Genomic DNA, 19,360 nt, shown 5'->3' on the forward strand with positions numbered 1-19,360 from the left:
AAGGAGGACAGAACGGAGATCGTGGCCCATGTGCTAATGAACTCTGACCTCTGGCCCGGCTAACTTGGCTGGAGGCCCAGCGTACCCTCCACCCCTGGATCCCACCTCCCAGGCCCCTCAAGGCATATAGTGGGGCCCTTCCCACCCTCCAGACCCCAGCTCCCGGGCTGTGCGACAGCAGACACAGTAGGAGGATGGGCCAATGGACAAGGATGCGGCAGACAGTCCTGTCTCCTCTGGGGAGACCGCCTACCACTGCCATCCATAGAGACTTTTTAAAGAATTTTGCAAAGCCAGATTACCTTCAACCTGAAAAAATTCAGAGCGTCAGTACCAGATAGGACTGTCAAGAGGCAAAAGAGAGAGGGCGCCTGGGTGGCTCAGTTGGTTAAGCTGAGGGGAAGTGGTGGCCATGCCATGACCTTCGGCTCAGGTCATGATCCTGGAGTCCCGGAATCGAGTCCGCATCAGGCTCCCTGCTCAGCGGGGAGTCTGCTTCTCCTTCTGACCCTCCCCCCTCTCATGTGCACTCTCTCTCTCTCAAATAAATAAACAAAATCTTAAAAAAAAAAAAAGAGGCAAAAGAGAGGCCGCCCCTTGGCAGGTGGGTGATTCTGTACTGAGAAGTGAGAAGTGGCTGGTCTCGGTGTCCGCAGGCCTGGGTCTCGGCATGAGCAGCCTGAGCGTGCGTGCCTCAGGGAGCATGCCTGGGCTGGGAAACGCACAGGGTGGGTGGCCTGGGAGCTCCTGAATCCTCGCCATGAGGCTGGAGGTCACCTGGATGCCCTTTGGTGCCAGCTCCACAGCCGTGGACTTGGTGGGCAGCAGGGCATTTTGCTGGTAGTACCGGCCGCCAGCATCTAGGAAGGAGAGGTGCTCTGCAAGTGGGAGGAGGGGCTCCAGCCAGCCCTCCTGAGCTCCGGAGGAGGGACATGCTTCCTCCTGGGCCCCCGACCAGACGCATCTCCCACTCTGCCCCTAGGAACAAAATCTGAGCAGGAGATGGAGGAAGCCCGGGCTTAAAGAAAAGTCAGGCAAGCAGAGGCCACGTCTGCCCGTGCTCGCTTGACCCAGAGAGAGGAGCTTCAGTGCCAGGTCCGGAAACTAGACCGAAAGGCCCCAAGGCCAGATCCCTGCTGTACTGTGAACTGGCCCACCTCCGTCCCCATTCCCTCCCCTGGCACATGGAGTGCAGACGCTGTGCAACAGTCACAGGGGTATCCTGGAGGGACACTGAGAACCTGTGCTGCCCCCTGGTGTGAATTTTATTTTATTATTTTAATTTATTCTGTTCTATTCTATTCTAATTTTTTTATTCCCCCCGCCCCCCCAAGTGTGGATTTTAAAAAGAACTCTCCAGTGAGCTGTTACAGCCCCACAGAAGCCTGACTTGGTGAATACAAACGTTAAAGACCTCTCCTTCCTCCAGGCTCGGCCAGCAGGGTACGGGCTGGATTTCAGCCCTGACTTGTCTCTGGATTCGATGCCCTTGCACAGTGAACAGCCTTACAGTTGGATGTGGTCGCCCTGGGGTTGTGCGCACTGAATGAGACAAAGGCAATGAGCATAACTGTAAATGCGGACAAGATGGCATGCAGTGCTGTGCATTTGAATTTTATTATCACACAGGATCAATACTCACTTCCCCTATGCCACGCCGCACCGCCCTTTCCACGCTCCCCACTGACTGAGGAGCACGGGCAGCAGCCGTGGCAATCGGCACCACAGAGCCTTCCCTGTGAGGGGACAGACAGGTGTGACCAGGTGGAAGGTAGGCACAACCAAGAAGCCAGATGCTTCCAGAACACGGGCTTCCAAGGGCTGAGGAGGCAGAGCTGAGGCATAAGGAGAGAAGGGAGAGTACAGACGGTGCCGGGGGCTCCAGGCAGGTTGGACCTGGGCCGGTGAAGCCACAGTCTCCCCAGGACTCGCTGGAACCAGATTAACCAGCAGCTAGGTCTCTGGAGAACAGACCCGGGAGCCTGGAGCCAGCCAGGTACAAGGTCAGAGCAGCCCCGGGGAAGGCCACTCACAAAGGAGGGAAATGCATCTAGAGTCACCTGAGTTCCAAATCCACAATCTAGAGCCAGAGCTGGAACTGAGTGCTGACTGACACAGGAAGAGATGAAGAGTAAGAAGGGGGAGAAAGCTGGAGAGAGGGGGAGGGACCGAGGGGCTTCCTCCGCCTCCCTGGAGGGGTTCAGCCCTCTGGGTTATCCCATGAGGCCCCTGTCTCTTGCGGCTGCCTCTGCCATTCTCAAGGACAGAGCATGTGAGAGGCTCCTCTGTGGGTCTGGAATGCACCTTCCACATTCACTCCAAATGTGCCCTTTCACTGTGTTGGCTGCATCCCCCGGGGAACAGGGAGCCTGCAGATGTGGTTCAGGAGGCAACAGGAGACAGGGCTGGCATCCAGAGCACACCTCCTACCTGCTGCCCTTGGGATATTCCGCTTAGGGGCCCCTTCTCCAAGTGTCCCGTTGGCGTAGGGCAGAACAAGGCAGTCACCCCAACTCCAGGGGCTCTCCCTGCCCTTACCCTCTCTTCTCCATGGAGGGCAGCAGCTCGCTCAGCCGCAAGCCTGGGCCTTCGCCTTCATGGCTGAGACCTGAAATCAGAACAGGGGCAGTGGGGGGGCAGCTGTCAGGGACCCCGGCACCTCTGCTGGCCTGCAGTCCCATAGGCCTGAGTGGCTTTGGAGGGGAGCTGGGGGTGTGCCCTGCTCTTCTCTGTGTGGCCCCAAGCTGGAGGAGGAGAAGGGGTCTGAGGGTCCTGCTCTGCCCAATCCTTAGCCTAAGAACCCGCTCACTGCCATTCGCTGCACAGATTCTCCCCATTGCCCACCAGAAAAACACAGCAATAAAAATAGTATCAGGAAAGGATGCTAGGAAAGCTGGTGCCGTGGTGTCTGTGTCCGTAAGGAGAGTGAGGATTCACACTGAGTAAACACCAGCTCCGTGTGGGGCACTGTTCAGGGGTGATGCTGAAATGTGAGTGTCCTATAGAAGCTAGAGGCTGGGCTGGGGAGGGTGAGCACGGAGCTAAGCCAGGAAGGACAGGGAACGTGAGAACCGAACAGAGAAGGTGGGGCGGGGTCTGCAAGGACAGACGGCAGGAGCTGGTCAGCGGAAGAAGACTCCACGAGGAGGGAATGGCTCACCCTGACCACGGACCCATCTCTGCCGACAGGGTCAGGTGAGAGAGGGGGCGGGTCAGGACTGTACAGAGCCCTCTCAGGGGGCCTTCAGGACAGCAGGGGCAACAGGAGCCCCAAGAATGCTTGGTGGGTTCCAGTGGGGACGGCAAGTCTGGATGGGGTCCTTCCTCTCAGCTGTGTCTGAGGACAGGTGAGGTATCCCTGGGACAGCCGGCTGGAAGGGATCAGAGTGGGTGTCCGTGAGTCCAGACTGGGACAGCCTCAGAACCCTGAGCCAGCAGAGAAGCTCTGGGCCAGAGCAGGGTGTGGCCTCTCAGCTCTGGGGCTTGGAGTAGGGCTCCAGTCCAATAGGACTGACCCAGGTGGCTTCACCCCGTGGAACCAGGGGCTGTGGCCTGAAGTTACACAAGTGGCAGCTGAGAACACATGCAGGTTGTTCCCTTGAGTAGGGATGGGAGGCAGGGAGAACCTCAGAGCTCCGTGCTCCCCGGGCCTCACCTCGTCCCACACCTGCTCATGGCCTCCAGAGTGCTGCCCACCAGGGCACTGACCTCAGTCTCGCACACAAGGAAGCCGACACCCCCACAGTGCTCCAGGGCCTCGGGAGGCAGAGGCAGCACAGAGGGGGAGGAGGAATTGACGCCGTGGACCAGAAACCTTCTCCTTCCCTTCACAGTCGTCTGGGAAGGCTCCCTGGAGGATGGGTCCTAGAACACGCAGCAGCATTTCTGGAGGCTTCACTGGGGCCCCAGGCTGATTTCTCTCACCCTAAGACTTTACTCTGAGAGAAAAATGGACAGTGCCAAGTCATAGCCCTGCACCTGACCTGAGCTCAGTGCTGTTGGGCTCTCTTCTCTCCCCCTTTGTACTTCCAGGCAGACCCCTCTGCTTAGCCCTCCCTCATTTCTGAAGATCATCACTCTCCAAGCCCCATATACCTGGAGTCTCTTCTCTGGAAAACATATCTGGCCAGTTCCCACTCCCACAGTGGCCACGATGGGCTCCCCAGCCTGGTATTTCCTTGTTGGAGCCCACAGATCTGCCCCTGTCACGGGTGTTAGCCCAGCGTCACTGGACTTCGAGTGTATGTCCCTGCAGGGTCCCCCAGGGCAGAACCACAGCTGTGGTTAGGAATGTGCGTTTGGGAGTCAGGCAGATCCTGGTTCACAATTATCCCTACCACTTAACCTCTCCAGGTCTGTTTCCCACCATAAAGCTGTTATAACAACATCGAGTGCCTCACATACTAATGTGACAGGGTGTTAGTATATGCCTGGCACATAGTAAATATTCAAAAATATGCTAAGGAGAGGAGCATTTTAACTTTGAGCCCTCCTCCCCTGGGCTGGGTCTGTATGCTCTCTTCTCAGCCCCCACCCCCCCTGTGGCCCCTCACCGTGGCCACCAGCCGCTCCCGGTCCTCGGCCTCGCCCCCCTCCCCCCCCCCCCGCCGTGGCACACCGTGCCGGTCATGCTCGGCCCCTCCCCCTGCAGCGCGGCCACTGCCCGGTCCACGTTTTGCTGCTTCCAGCTGCTGATGACAACGTGGGCCCTGTTCCGGGCCAGGCGCGGTGCGATGGCAAAACTCCTCCCCACCCTCCTCCTGGGAGCCAGATCTTAATACATTCCCCAGTGTCCCAGCCTCCAAATCTTTTGAGCAGGAAAGGTGAACTAACATTTACTGAGCACTCCGATGTACCAGGCTTTCACATTGTCCTATTATGCATTCTACCATAAAGGCATTATTATCCATCATATTTTACAGAAGTGGTTCCGTAAAGCCACACACTGCACCAGTAAATAAATGTGGAGCCCATATTCAAACCCAGGTCTGAGTCCAAAGCACCTGCTCTCTCCACCTTCTTACTTTGCTCCTAGAAAATAGGAGAGTTTAAGGCGCCTGGGTGGCTCAGTCAGTTAAGCACCTGCCTTCGGCTCAGGTCATGATCCCAGGATCCTGGGATGGAGTCCTGCATAGGGCTCTCTGCTCAGCGGGGAGCCTGCTTCTCCCTCTCCTCCCCGCTCGTGCCCTCCCTTGCTATATCTGTCTCTCTCAAATAAATAAATAAAATCTTAAAAAAAAAAAAGGAAAATAGGAGAGTTTAATGACAGAGGCTCACCCTTAGAAAGATCACAATTACCAGAGCTGGGTAGTGGGATGGGGGATTGGGCAGGATGTGGGAGAAGGGAATTGATGGCAGAGGCCACTCTGGCCCGTGCCAGTCGGGGACTCCCATTTACTCATGCCTCTGTGGGCCCAGGGATCACAGACACTTTATCAGCCAGCACACCACTCCTGTCTGTCCTGCTGCTATGCATTCTCACTGGGAGAGGGGCCAAGGAGCAAAGAAGACCCCTAAAGGCCATGACACAGCCCCAAGCATAGTGCCAATTGTGGCCACCCTCTTGCTGAACCCAACCCTGGGAAGACAACTGGCATGGTGGAAGCTATGGGTCCATGGGTTCTTTTTTTTTTTTTTTTAAGATTTTATTTATTTATTTGAGAGAGAGAGAGAGAGATAGAGAGCATGAGAGGGAAGAGGGTGAGAGGGAGAAGCAGACTCCCCGCCGAGCAGGGAGCCCGATGTGGGACTCGATCCCGGGACTCCAGGATCATGACCTGAGCTGAAGGCAGTCGCCTAACCAACTGAGCCACCCAGGCGCCCAGGTCCATGCGTTCTTTATGGAGGTGTCTCTGTGGTATTTCCACTGGCTGTCCTAACATCACTTCAGTCTTGCAGGGAATATGCAGAGTTTTCCTCAACCCCTTCCCCAGACCAGCTTCCCATTTCTCAGTGGGCCACACTCCATCATCACAGCAAACATGGTCACACCGAAGTGGTTCTTGTTTAGAAGATCACCAAAGTCAGGTGCGCTGGCGTGACTCAGTGGGTTAAGCATCCGACTCTTGATCTCAGCTCAAGTCTTGATCTCAGGGTCATGAGTTCGAACCCCACATTGGGCTCTATGCTGGGTGTGGGGCCTGCTTAAACAAACAAAAATCACCAAAGTCCCATGAAGGAGCAGAGCTCACTTCTCCATTCCTTGCCTCCTTCATCCATTACCTGACCATGTCCGTTGTTTCTGCTTATGTCTAGTCTCTGTCCCTCCCTTTGTGTTGTTCAGCCACCACCATAGCCCTAGTCTTCATTTTCTCCTCGGTTTATGGCAACCTCCTCTGCCCTCAGTCCTCGCCTCACCCTGGAGCCCAGACGTGTCTTCACTGTTAGGGCCTCACGGACCACGTTATTCTGTCCTCTCAGATGGCTCTCATCCAGTCTAGACAATGCCCAGCGGCTCACCTCTGGCTTGGAGACTTTCCGAGGGGTACTCTGCCAGGCAGCCCTCCAGCCCTCTCCCCCCACTAACCCCAGGTCATGCCGTAGGAACAGCTCAGGCCCATCTGCTCCAAAATCCCACTGGGAGTTTGTCATGCTTCTCACAGCCTCATCTCAAAACAAATCTCCCTCCTAATGCAGCCCTGGTTCTGCTTCCTGTCCTTCCAGCATCCCCTGCCTTCTGGAGAAGATTGAAAAATAGTAATAAAGATGATAATAGGTCCCTTCTATTGAGCGTTTCTGTGGAAGGGGCTGTACCAAAGCATTCCACATGCGTCTTCTTTCATCTTCTCCTGTTCCTGTGAGGTAGACACTGTTATTTTCACTCTCGTATCAAAGATGAGGCTACTGAGGGGCAAGCTCTCAAAGCCATAAGGGGAGGAACACTGGCTCAGCCCGAGGCTAGTCAGAATTCAGGTTCAATATTTCCTCTCACTCCTGGCTGTGGAATCCTTGGGTTGACCTTTCCTGAAGTCCCACAAATGATCTTTCTATCATCATTACCCTAAAAAGTCACTTACCTTTGACCTGTAGAGCACTTGTGGGTAAAACAATCTATAAAAGAAAATAATTATAAAAATTCATTGAAAGGGTTGATTGATATTTCTAAAATCTATTTAAACTGTTCCTTTGTTTGAAGAAGCATCTACTCTTTTGTACCTTTCACTCCTGCCTCTTAATAAGCTAGGCTTGTGCTCAGCCTTTGGTCTGTGCAATTCAACAGGTGGTACCTGGGGACAGAAAACATATAAGGCTTCTCTCTGCCCTCAGGACATGTATGGTTTCATTTTGGAAAATGATCCCACAGGAAGTGATTAATGACATGACAATAAGTAGTCAGATGTCCAGCTGTCTAATGTAAGGACTGAGCGTGGTCCCCCAGGAATGGAGGGTGGGGAAGGCCCTATGCAGGAAGAGGTTTGAGCAAGAGGAGGATGTGTTTTGGCGGAGAGGGTTGTGGGGCCCTCCACACACTGTTCACTTGTGGAATGGTGAGGTGAGAACGTGCAGCAGCTAGAACAGAGGGATGGGTGTTGTGGGCCGAATGTTTGTGTCCACCACAAGTCCTGTGTTGAAACCTACCCGCAATGTGATGGGATTAGGACGTAGTGCCTTTGGGAGGTGATTAGGATTAGATGAGGTCCTAAGGGTAGAGTTCTCAAGAATGGGATCAGTGCCCTCATAAGAGTCACAAGAGAGCTTGCTTCCCCTCTCTGCTCTCTGAGGATACAAGATGCCAGCAGTCTGCAACCTGGAGGCAGGCCCTCACTGGAGCCCAACCACACTGGCACCCCGATCTCAGACTTGTAGCCCCCAGGATGGTGAGAAGTAAATTTCTGCTGTTTTTAATCAGTCCAGTTTATGGTATTTTGTTATAGCAACTTGAACAGACTAAGGCATGGTTCTTGTCAGGAAAGCGCAGATCTCCTTCGGTGTGATAAATGACAAATCATCATACTCAAAATTTATTCTAGGTCCCAGTTAATAGAAGTGGCTAATCACTCTTCTTCTATTGTCCATCTTTTATAACAGTTTAATTTTCTTCCGTATTCTGGGTGGTCTGTCCCAGTCTTTTACGGCACTCTTGAGAACCCTGCCGAAGTGGAAAGTTATACTTGTAGTGTAATAAGTTCATTGTTTGAAAATGGTCATGGGGTCTCACTCTTGGCTGCCTGGACAAAGAGCCAGCTGGGACCAGGGACTCCCCCTTCTCCCAGGGGGAAATGTGTGATGTTTTCTGACACCAAACGTGTGGGTTTTTTCCAAAACCAAATACTTGTCATTTCCCACAGCAGTTCTCCAGTCTCTGACACCAACTGGGTTTCTAACAATTCAATCTACTTTTGACACTAACTGGAGTTAACATAGATCCTACAGATTAAGGACTCACCCCTACATGTCTGCCCCCCTTAGATGCCAGCTACAAAGAAAGGACTCAAGAATGACTCCAAGGGCACCTGGGTGGCTCAGTCAGTTGGGTGGCTGGCTCTTGATTTAGGCTCAGGTCATGATGTCAGGGTTGTGGGATAGAGCCCTGCATGCGGCTCTATGCTCAGCAGGGAGTCTGCTTGAGATTCTCTCTCTCCCTCTTCCTCTGCCCCTCCCCCCCACTCTCTCTCTCTCAAATAAATACATAAATCTTAAAAAAAAAAAAAAAAAAGAATGACTCCAAAGTCTGAAGCCTGGGCAATTGGAAGGATGAAGTTACCATCATCTGAGGTAGAGAAGGCTGCTGTTGGATCAGGTTTGGGGAAAACAGGAGGAGTTTGGTTTGAAGGCTGTATTAGTTACCTAATTGCTACATAACAAAATACTCCAATATTTGGTGACTTCGGACAACGACCATTTATTATCTCAGAGTTTCTGTGGGTTGGGAATTCAGGAGTGGCCAACCTGGGTGGTTCTGGCTCAGTGTTTCTCATAAGGTGCCAGTCAGGATGTCACCGGCCTCTCTGTCTCATACCTCCCCTCCACTCTGTCAGGAAATCCTACTGATTCTCTCCCTCTCTATAAATCAAAGCCTAATATTGTCACCACCTAGTGTGAGCCAGTACCAGCCCTCTCCCTGCTTCCATCCTGGCCTGCCTAAAGTCTCGCCTCAACATAGGGGTCTGAGTAATCCTTAAACACTTCAGCTAGAGCAGTGATTCTTTTTCTTAAAAAACTTGCAGTTTTGGGGACGCCTGGGTGGCTCAGTTGGTTAAGCCTTCGGCTCAGGTCATGATCCCAGCATCCTGGGATTGGAGTCCTGCGTCGGGCTCCCTGCTCAGCGGGGAGCCTGCTTCTCCCTTTGCCTGCAGTCCCACCTGCTTGTGCTCGCTCTCTGTCTTTCTAAGGTACTATTTATTTATTTATTTTTTGACAGAGAGAGAAACAGCGAGAGCAGGAACACAAGCAGGGGGAGTGGGAGAGGGAGAGGGAGAAGCAGCCTTCCAGCTGAGCAGGGATCCCCACGCAGGGCTGGATCCCAGGACCCTGGGATCATGACCTGAGCTGAAGGCAGACGCTTAATGACTGAGCCACCCAGGCGCCCCACTCTCTGTCTTTCTGACAAATAAATAAAGATAAAATCTTAAAAAACAAAAACAAAAACTTGCAGTTTTTATCATTCAGAGTAGAAACCTGTCTTAGTCCACTTGGACTGCTGTAACAAAATTATCATTGACCAGTGGCTTCCAAACAACAAAAAAATTATTTCTCACCATCTGGAGGCTGGGAAGCCCAACAAGATCAAGGTGCTGACAAATTCGGTGTCTGGTAAGGGCTAGCTTGCTGGTTCATAGCTTATAACCTCACATGATGGAAGGGGTACGGGAGCTTTCTCAGGCTTCTTTCATAAGGGCACTAATCCCATTTGTGAGGGCTCTACCCTAGTGACCTGAGCACCTCCCAAAGGCCCCACCTCCTAATAGCATCAACTCGGGGTTCATTTCAACATATGAATTTCAATATGTGAACCAACATTCACACAATAGCTAAGTCCAAATCCTTACCATGTTCTAGAAAGCTCTAAATGATCTGTGCTGCCCCCTTACTTCTCTGGCCTCATCGTTATCCCCTTCCCAGCCACACTGGCCTTATGTTCTTCAAACATGCTGAACATACTCCTGCCTTAAGGCTTCTGCATTGGCTGTTCCCTCTGCCTGAAATGCTGTTCCCCAGATATCTGTGTGCAGATATCTGCACACTTATCACCTTCCCTTTCTGCAAGTCTTTGCTTAAGTGTCACTTCCCAGTGAACCCAAACCTGGCCACTCTCTACTCCTCCTCTCCTTCCAGCACTCTGGATCCCTCTTAAACTGCTTTACTTTTTCTTTTTTCCACCATACTATACTTCCAACATACTATTTAATTTACTTATTTATAATGTTTCCTGTTTGTTGTCCATATCACCTGCTAGAAAGTAAACTTCAAGAGAGCACTGATCTTTGTTTTGTTCATTGATGTATCTCAAGTGCCAAGAACAGAGACTGACACATAGTAAGTACTCAATAAATATTTGTTGAATGAATGAGTGGATGAATGGTCAATCTATATGTTCCTACACAAGAGCTTTACTCACTTGTGCATTTTTAATCTAAAGCTCTCAATTTCAAAGTTATTTCAAACTTGTTTACCTAGGGGCGCCTGGGTGGTTCAGTTGGCTAAGCGTCTGCCTTCTGTTCAGGTCATGATCCCAGGGCCCTGGGATCGAGTCTCGCAGAACCTGCTTCTCTCTCTGCCTGCTGCCTCCCTCTATCTCCGTCTCTCATGAATAAATGAATTTTAAAAATCTTTAAAAAAAAACATACAAAACTTGTTTACCTAAGGGAAAAAAAACTTAAGAACGCTCCTATTACCTAACATTAGTACCCACTAAGTTCCTGCCCTGACCTTCAGCAAAGCAGGAATGCTAAGAAGTCGAAAACAGGAGGGAAATCATGATCTTTAGATTCTCAAATTCTCAAATACTCAAGTTAAAGTCTAGCTGCTGCTTATGCAGGTGACATAGACTATGTGGACTGGGAGTCTCAGGAAATCAATAATAAAGTGTTACAGCAAGACAAGGTAAGAAGCAGCTGTATCCATGGTTTCATACATCCCTGATCCAAAAGGGCATGAGATAGTAGTACAATGCCATCCAATGGAACTTATAATGGGAGCCACATATTGTCATTTCAACAAGTAATCAATGTAAAAAGTTATTAATGATACATTTTACTTTTTTTCATACCAAGTCTTTGAATTCCAATGTGTATTTTACACTTAACAGCAGTTCTCAATTTAAGGTAGCCACATGTGATTAATGACTTTCCTATTGAATAGTACAGATATAGAACATTTGTCAGACCAGGACAATATATGAGATGTGGTCCAGAAAATGTGGCCAACTTTGCTATAATTTACCTTTCTCAGAGTTTTGAAACAGAGAATACTATATCAGTATCCATGGGCATCCACATAGATAGAATCCTATACCCTAAATACAGATCTATGCCTATTGAAGAGTTGTTCTAGTCTCCTGATGTTCAGTGACATATGATCTAAAAGAACTGCAATAGCACAGAGAAAACTGTATGCTCTAAGCACACATATATATTGTCTAATTGTTAAAATTAGAGTAAGTCTGGGGGCACCTGGGTGGCTCAGTCGTTAAGTGTCTGCCTTTGGCTCAGGTCATGATCCCAGGGTCCTGGGATTGAGTCCCACATAGGGCTCCCTGCTCAGCGGGAAGCCTGCTTCTCCCTCTTCCACTCCCCCTGCTTCTGTTCCCTCTCTCGCTGTGTCTCTCTCTGTCAAATAAATAAATAAAATCTTAAAAAAAAAAAATTAGAGTAAGTCTGGAATGACCTAAACTTTTTGCTCACAATTGTAAGAACCTCAACACCCCACTCAAGACTACAATTCAAAATATAAAATATAGCTAGTAACTTTATCATTTTTTTAACAGCAAAAAAAATGAAAATAACCTAAATTGCTAAAAACAGGGAAATGGTGGATATTTTTCCTTAATGGGACATTATACAAACATTTAAAACAAAGGGTTTTTTGTTTGTTTTTAAATATTTTATTTATTTATTTATTTGAGAGCGTGTGTGTGAATGAGTGGGGGGAGGGGCAGAGAGAGAGCGAGAGAGAATCTCAAGCAGACGCCACACTGAGCACAAAGCCTGAAACGGATCTCAATTCCACAACCCTGAGATCATGACCTGACCTGAACTATGAGTCAGCCGCTTAACCGACTGAGCCACCCAAGCATCCCTAAAACAAAATTTTTAAATAGCTATAATATCATGAGGAAAATACTTAACTTAAAATGCTAAGTGGAAAATCAGGACACAAAATTATGTATGCAAATATTGGACTAAAATTATATTAAGATAAAGAATACATATAGGGAAAAAAAGCAGAAAGTAAATATATCATAGTGAGATGAAGATGATAAATTAAGCCATACTTCTGCTTGTCTCTCCACACTAAATCACTAGATATTATGAAGAAGATTAAGAGAAAAAAGAAAGAAAAAGAAAAAGAAAACTGGGATAATTAATAAAAGAAAACCTCACTGAAGTGGAGTCAGGAGGCCAGAAGGGGGAACTGTGATCCCTACCACTCCCTGTTAATTACAGACTCCAACAGGAAGAGACTTACCTTGTAAGTCTATACTACCTTACAACCCCACAAGGAGGAAGAAAGGTTTTCTTCTCCCCAGCAACAGCCCAGCCAATGAGAGACAGTCACAACTCAGCCAATGAGAAGCCAGGATACTCGGACCTGCTCCCAATGCCCCCCTTTCCTCTATAAAAGAGTGTTCCTCTCTTTTGTTCTCCTGACTTGCCAGTGGCTTTGCAGTAGCTCGCATGTCCCAAATTGCAATTCTCTGCTGTTACAGGAATAAACCCATTGTTGCTAAAAAACAACCAGCAGTTTTCTTTTTAAGATTAACAAAATCAAGAGCAGCACGCGTAAATATGAAGTGGTGTTCTTGATGAACTAGAATTTGTGAGGAATGAGGAGCCATCTTAAAGATGGAACCATAGTCCCAAGTCCTGGAAGAGAGGACTCTGTCAAAATGCGGGACTGGTTATGGTGATCTGAGCCAGGAAGCAGGAGACACAGGAGGCAGCGGGAGGGGACAGTGGTCAGGGTGACTCTCTGCAGATGCTGCACTGGAGGGATGCCTCTTCTCCAGTTTCTGCCCTTCTGCCAGGTAGCCAAGAGCAAAGGTGTCAAACCCAATGTGAGTAAGGATGAGAAAAACAGAAGGCCACTGATCCAATAAGTCAGAAGTCAGGGAAGAGAGAACAATACCCTTGTAATCAGAAACACAAAAGAAGTGTTCAGGAACCATTTGTAATATGTTAATAATCACAACAAACGCAAATGAATTGAATTAATACATTTAAAAGAAGAGTCTTTCAAATTGCATTTAAAAAAATAATTGTATGCAGTTTACAAAAGATATACCTAAAACAAAATGATGCAGGACATTTGAAAATAAAGGAATACAGAAAGATACTATGTAAAAATGCTAATCAAAAGAAAGCAAATGTAGAAATGTTAGAATCAGAGAAAAACAGAATTCAAGGCAAAAAGCATTAAAAAGGGGGCAAATAAGGATAGTTTTTTATATTGATAAAAGGTACACTCCACCAAGGTAATATGTTATGAATCTTTTGGGAGCCTAACAGTGTAACTGCAAAGTTGTCAAATCCCAATCTTAGCAGACGAATTTAACACACTAAAATTAACAGTTCAAATGAAAAAATAAGTCTATATTGAGATTGGATAAAAATATAATGTGATCCACAAATGCAAACATGTACATAATTTAAATTTTTCTGATAGCTACAGAACAAAAAACACAGGTGAAATTTAATGTTTTATTTAACCAAATATATCCAAAATGTTACCATTGAAATATGTAATCAATATAAAAATAATTAATTTTTCATACTGAGTCTTCGAAATTAGTGTATATTCTACACTTAAAGCCTGTCTCCATTTGGACTAACCATATTTCAAGTGTTCATTAGGCATGTGTGGCTAGTAGCTACTGTATTGGACAGCAAAACAATTTTTGTCAAAATACCCTCATTAAAAATTCTTTAGTTAAAAAGGAAATTCAAACAAAAATTATAAATATTTAGAGATGAACAATGAGAATATGCCAGAACTTTTTAAGTGTATTGGATACAGTCAAAGCAATACTCAGAAAAAACACACAGATATACAAATTTATATAGAGGAATCAGAAATGATTTAAGAAAGACTGAAAATTACAGAAGTATCTTTTCAACCCAAGAAGCTCCTAAATGAATGGCAGATAAAGTCAAAGTAGAAAGAAGGACATAAAAAAGATATGAAATGAAATTTACCAAAACATCAAAACTAATTTTCTTCAGGTATTTCTTTTTTCATTAGTTTCAGAGGTAGAATTTAGTGATTCATCTGCATACAACACCCAGTGCTCATTACATCATGTGCCCTCCTTCATGCTTCATGTATTAATTCAATTCATGCCCCATACCCCTGCCCACCTCCTCTCCAGCAACACTCCATTTGTTTCCTAGAGTTCAGTGTCTCCTATGGCTTGCCTCCCTCTCAATTTTCATCTTATTTTATTTTGAAGGCTAATCTTTTTTTGAGATTAAGCATTGCTTTTATAATACAAAAATCCTGTCTTTAAAAAAAAAAGTCCCATAACACCACAGATAACTTTGAAAGACCAATCTTCAAATGGCAACACATTAAAGTTAGAATAGTAAAATTTGGTAACTTTGAATAAACTGCACTCTAAAAACAATCGGGTGAATTGTTTGAAAACTGGGCTGTTCTTAGATCTGAAGTGAAAAAGTTCCTAGACAAAGGCATCAGGAGAACTCTGGAAGGAGTTCTTTAAGCTTTCTCTCCCTCACAGCAGAATCCTTATGGAAACCTTCTGACTTTGTGTTCTGAGTAGAGCAAAGCCAGGGGCTTCTGCAAATAAGAGTAGCTGGCTCAGAAGTGCCTTGGGCAATGGCTATTGATGGCTATAACCTGGACTAGAGATTTGACCTTTTATCCTTAGGAATCAAAAAAAAAAAAAAAAAAAGGAGGAAGAAGACAAAAATTAACATTTCCTCTGATAAAGACCTAGGACTCAAAGAATAACAACTCAGGGCCAGAACCGAGTCCTTGGAAAAGTGTGAGCGCACACACGCACACACACTCACACCCTGGGCTGGGCTGTGAGGAGTCATGTGTGACCACAGTCTGGTCACCCACACATGGTCATGATCAGTACAAGTCACTTACCCTTAGGGTCCCCCAGCACCATCCTGGCATCAGGTGGGAATGAGTGCAAAGTTAGGGGCGGATAACGGTAACCTGTGGGAAGATTTTAGAAGTTATGTGGGTCCCACATCAAGAGTGTCATTTGATGTTCAAGCCACCAGCTTAACTATGATTCTGCATTTCACTCAATGCATGTTTGTAAGGACTCTGATGACCTATTTTAGTTGGTGACATATTCCTCTGTATTTCTGACATTGCACATTAAATTCCTTCAAGACCATGACCGCTTATTCTGTGTGCTGTAGCACCACACCAAGAACATTGGTACGCAATTCCAGCTGGCTGACAGATTAACAGAACAAACTGCATTGAGTGAAAGGGGCCCTCTTGTTCTCTGCAGAAATACCAATGTCCCTTCATATGCAATGAAATTTTCCAAAACCTTCTTCTTGAATATCTAGTTTTTGTAAGTTGGCGGTTGATCCTAGTGTTCTGTGATGGTTTGTTTAGTTTTATAACTAAGTGTAGGTAGATATTACAGTAACAAACTTCTAGGCTACAAAGTATTTTACCAGGAAACCCATGGGTTTTTTGGTTTTTTTTTTTTTACCATTAATATTGTACCCTGAGCAGTCTTCATGGCATTACATAGTCTTTAAAAATATGACTTTTAGAAGATGCATGTGCCACCTCATAAATCATCTACAATTAATTTAACAATTTCCCTGTTGTTGATTTATTTATTTTTTATTTATTTATTTATTTATTTTGGCTTTTCTTTATTACATATAATGCTGTGTTTATCTTTCTTGACAAAGCTTTGCTTCTCTACCTAATTAAATCTTTAGGCTAAAGACAGATCAGTAGAATTTCTAGGAGACAGCTATGAATAGTTTAAAGTCTTTTTTTTAATGTGTTTTCATTTAAAAAATTTTTTTTAAGATTTTATTTATTTATTTGACAGAGAGAGACACAGCGAGAGAGGGAACACAAGCAGGGGGCGTGGGAGAGGGAGAAGCAGGCTTCCCGTGGAGCAGGGAGCCCGATGCGGGGCTCGATCCCAGGACCCTGGGATCATGACCTGAGCCGAAGGCAAACGCTTAACGACTGAGTCACCCAGGCGCCCTTGTGTTTTAATTTTTTAAAAAGATTTTATTTATCCATTTATTTGAGAGAGAGAATGGGGTGGTGGGGGGAAGAGAGGGAGAGGACAAGAAGACTCCCTGTTGTGTGTGGAGCCAGACGGCGGGATCCCACGATCTCAAGACCATGACCTGAGCCAAAATCAAGAGCTGGTAGATCAACTGACTGAGCCACCCAGGCACCCCTAATGTCAATCTAATTCTTATTTTTTGTATACTACTTATTTTTTTTCTGTCCAATAAATGAACAAAAATTTGAATATATTATAGCATATTCATTCAATAGATTATTATGCAGATTATCAAAATAATGGATCATGCATATATTATTTACCTGAATGGATGTTCCTTATATATTATCAAGTGAGAAAAGCAGCAGAGAAATGCTTACCATTTTTACAAATACAAATATCAGACAGAGAAAGACAAATATGGTATGATTTCAAAACAAACAAAACAAAACAGAAACGGACTCATAAACCCAGAGACAAACTGGTGGTTGCCAGACATGAGGACGTGGGGACGTACATCAAATGGCTGAAGGGGATACAGAGGTACAAATTTCCAGTTATAAAATAAATAAATCACGGGGATGGAAGATAGTCGATAATATTGTAATAACTTTGTATGGTGACAGATGGTAATTAGACTTACAGTGGTGATTGTTTTGTAATGTTTATAAATGTTGAATCACTGAAACTAATATAATATTGTACATTAACTATACTTCAATTAAAAAGATAATATGGAATACTGAATAAATCATTATGACTAAAAAGAAATTAACAAGAAAACGCTATGTAATTGTAATCATACTTTGCATATAGTTTTGGGCACAGAAAAAGGTGCAAAAAGTAAAAACCAGGCTGTTAGTTTCAGATTACTTTTTATTTAGGAGAGACGGTGAAGATTATGGGGTACATTAATAATATTATTGCTTATTTACTTAAATTTGAATTTTCTTTACTACTAGAAATTAGTATCTTTTCATGTTTATTGATCATTTAGATTATATGTTTTATGAGTTTTTTATTTCACATTTTTTCCATTATGCCATTGAACTGTTTGTGGTTTGTTGTGGTTTGGGAGGGATCCTATAGATCCTACAGATTGATCTATAGGAGCTCATTATATAATCAAATCATATGTGTTGCACATAGTTGCTCCAAATCTATCATTTGTCTTTGACGTAATTTATGGTATCTTTTGCCATGCAAAAATGTTGAATTGTATGTAGCCAAATATATTTATCTTTTTGATTTATCTTTCTCTTTTATGAACTCTGGGTTTCATGCCATGTTTAAGAATATCTCATCTACTTTAAGGTTATACCTAAATATTACTCCAAATTTCAACTTTGTTTATATTTTGATCTTTAAATTTTATGAGTTTTGTCAGATATATATATAATTTCATATATATATTCACAACATATGTGACTGGACTGGCTGGATGCCAGATGCCAAAAACTGTTTTACTTTTTACCATTTTCTTAGAATTATTGAGCATTTAATATGCACCAAGTGACATACCAAGACCTGAGAATAAATAACTCAGATAAATAACACAAGGTGTCTTCCCTCAAGGAATTTACATCTAATGGACAAGACTGATAAGTAAGTACATATTTCAACAGGGTGTGTTGTATGCTGTTATAGAGATAAATGTAAGTTGTGATTATATGACAAAGATAAGAAAGTTTACCAACTCAGACTGGGATGGTCTGGGACATTAATCCTAACTGAATCTGGAAGGTAGATAAATAAGTTAGCAAGATGGAAGGATGAATTTTCAAACCACCAGGGACATATATGCAAATGCATGGGGCAGAAGAAAGCATGGCACACTTGGGGAAATTCAAATATTTGATAAGACGAAAGCACAGAAAGAGATTTGAACTGGTAAAAGATTAAAGTAGAAAGATAAGGCAAGCAGTAAAATTTGTAGCAGAAAATTAATATACACTCATTTTCATTTAGAAGAAATCTTTTGCTGGGCGCCTGGGTAGCTCAGTCAGTTAAGACTCTTGATTTCGGCTCAGGTCATGATCTCAGGGTCGTGAGATAGAGCCCTGCGACAGGCTCCACACTCAGTGCAGTGTCTACTTGAGATTCTCTTTCTCTTTCCCTCTGCCTTTCCCCCAGCTCTTGAGCACATGCGCTCTCTCTCTATCTAAAATAAATAAAATCTTTAAAAAAGAAGAAATCTTTTGTCCCACTTGGAGAGAGGGTTTAAGAGAAACAAGTCTGGAGGTGAGGAGAACATTAGAAAGAAGTAGCAGAAAGGCAAGTCAGAAGTTATGAGGGCCTAAATCAGGGCCATTACCATCATGACTCCATTCACCATGAGGCTACCTGGATGCTCCTGGAGTCCTGCAATGCAGAGCCTATATCGTCCTGGACCAAACTAAGGCAAAAGCAGTAAGATATGCAGCTACAGATTTGAGAAATATTTGTGTAATATAATTGACAGAATTTGATGAAAAGATAAAGAACAGGAAGAGCCAGTGATGATACTCAGATTCCTAACCAAGACAAATGCTTAAATGTGGTACCAGTCACTTTGATTGGAGCAAAAGAAGAAGGGCATAGTTGGGTGGGTAAATGACAAGATTGGATTTGAGATGTTACTTTTGAGGGTACCTGAGGCAAGTTGAGAGGAGACCTCCAGGTGGCAGTGGACTATATCTAGAAGTCAAGAGTCTAAAGATAAAGATCCTGAAGCTTCCGCCATGAATGGTGTCACCCAGGGAGAAGTTGTCTCGTGAGGACAATAAGAAGGTCAAGAGCATAACACTGGGAACAAATCATTTTAGAGAAAAGCACTGGTCTGGAAAATAAATTAAGGAGAAACAAAAAAGTAGGAACAACCACCAAAAAACAACCAAACAAACAAAAAACAAAAAGCCAGTGTCTCTTAAAAGTCAATGGAGGAGAAGTTCAAGACAAGAATCATAAATAGCATCA

The 19,360-nt window shown here is 45.2% G+C and overlaps 1 pseudogene; it reads right to left on the bottom strand.

The window, feature by feature from the left end:
• Positions 1 to 304: 304 nt before the first annotated feature.
• Positions 305 to 15,295, bottom strand: LOC113909270 (annotated as a pseudogene).
• Positions 15,296 to 19,360: the final 4,065 nt, after the last annotated feature.

Source organism: Zalophus californianus, chromosome 6 (assembly GCF_009762305.2).
Source record: "Zalophus californianus isolate mZalCal1 chromosome 6, mZalCal1.pri.v2, whole genome shotgun sequence".
Taxonomy (NCBI): Eukaryota; Metazoa; Chordata; class Mammalia; order Carnivora; family Otariidae; genus Zalophus; species Zalophus californianus.